Source organism: Rhincodon typus, chromosome 46 (genome assembly GCF_021869965.1).
Source record: "Rhincodon typus isolate 14 chromosome 46, sRhiTyp1.1, whole genome shotgun sequence".
NCBI lineage: Eukaryota > Metazoa > Chordata > Chondrichthyes > Orectolobiformes > Rhincodontidae > Rhincodon > Rhincodon typus.
Window position 1 is genome coordinate 3,787,605 of NC_063377.1, and position 1,431 is coordinate 3,789,035.

Below are 1,431 nucleotides of genomic sequence, written 5' to 3' on the forward strand. Positions count from 1 at the left end.
CAGTTTGAATGACATGCTTATTTCGTGAGGTAAGCACTTAAGAAGATCAAAATCTCAACTTCACAAAGTGACTCAACTTTTGATGCTGGTTTGACAAAAAATGCTTATTTCAGTGTGATGAGCACTACAGAAGTCAAAAATCTCAACTTCTTCAAATGACTTGATTTTTGATGCTGGTTCGACTAAAATGCTTATTTCAGTGAGTTAAGCAATTGAGAAGACTAAAATCTGAACTTCACCAAATGTCTCAATATTCAATGTTGTTTTGAGTGAGATACGGACTTCAGAAGACAAAAATCTCAACTTCACCAAATGACTCAACTGTGGATGTAGTTTTGAATAACATGCTTATTTCAGCGAGTTAACCAGTTCAGAAGGCAAAAATCTCAACTTCAATAAATGACTCAAATTTTGATGTTGGATTGATTAACAGGCTTCCTCCAGTGAAATAAGAACTTCAGAAGTGTAGAATCTCGACTTCACCAAATGACTCAACTTTTGATGTTTTCAGTAACATGCATATTTGAGTGAGATGAGCACTTTAGAAGGCCAAAATGAGAACTTCACGAAATGACTAAACTTTTGATGTTCTTTTGTCGAACATGCTCATTTCAAGGAGTTGAGCACTTCAGAAGGCTAAACTTTCAACTTCACCAAATGACTCAACTTTTTATGCTGGTTGGATAAAAATGCTTCTTTCAGAGAGTTAAGGACTTCAGAAGTCCAAAATCTGAACGTCACAAAAGTACTCAAGTTTCGATGTTTGTTTGACTAACATGCTTATTTGAGTGAGATAAGCACTTCAGAATTCAAAAATCTCAAATTCATCAATTGCCTTAATTATTGATGCTGTTTTGACTAACACGTTAATTTCACTCAGATAATCACATCGAAAGACCAATATCTCAACTTCACCAAATGAGTTGGTTTTTGATGTTGGTTTGAATGGCATGTTGATTTCTTTGAGATAAGCACCTCAGAAGATCAAAATCTGAACTTCACCAAGTGACTCAACTTTTTGACGAACATGCATAATTGAGTGAGATAAGCACTTCTAAAGGCAAAAATCTCAACTTCACCAAATGATTCAGTTTTTAATGCTGGTTGGATTAAGATGCTTATTTCAGCGAGATAAGCACTTCAGAAGACAAAAATCTGAACTTCACCAAATGATGTTAGTTTGACGAAGATGTTCATTTCAGCGAGATAAGCATAACAGAAGACCAAAATCTCAACTTCAACAAGACACTCAACTTTTTATGCTGTTTTGACAACATGCTTATTTCAGTGAGCACTTCAGAAGGCAAAAATCTTAACTTCACCAAATCATTTAATTTTTACTGCTGGTTGGACTAAAATGCTTGTTTCTGCGAGATAAGCACTTCAGAAGACCAAAATCTGAACTTCACCAAATGACTCAAATTTTGATGT